This window comes from Anarrhichthys ocellatus, unplaced genomic scaffold (genome assembly GCF_004355925.1).
Source record: "Anarrhichthys ocellatus isolate YVR2014 unplaced genomic scaffold, GSC_Weel_1.0 scaffold49, whole genome shotgun sequence".
Taxonomy (NCBI): domain Eukaryota; kingdom Metazoa; phylum Chordata; class Actinopteri; order Perciformes; family Anarhichadidae; genus Anarrhichthys; species Anarrhichthys ocellatus.
The window spans coordinates 1,049,400-1,049,674 of record NW_022280079.1 but is presented as its reverse complement, the minus strand read 5'-3'; positions in this window follow the sequence as shown (position 1 = coordinate 1,049,674).

Here is a 275-nt window from a genome sequence, read left to right as displayed (position 1 = left end):
TTGTACTTTTTACTGTACTACATCTCAGAGGTAAATATTGTACTTTTTACTGTACTACATCTCAGAGGTACATGTTGTACTTTATACTGTACTACATCTCAGAGATAAATATTGTACTTTTTACTGTACTTCATCTCAGAGATACATATTGTACTTTTACTGTACTAAATCTCAGAGTTAAATATTGTACTTTTTACTGTACTACATCTCAGAGGTACATATTGTACATTTTACTGTACTTCATCTCAGAGGTAAATATTGTACTTTTTACTGTA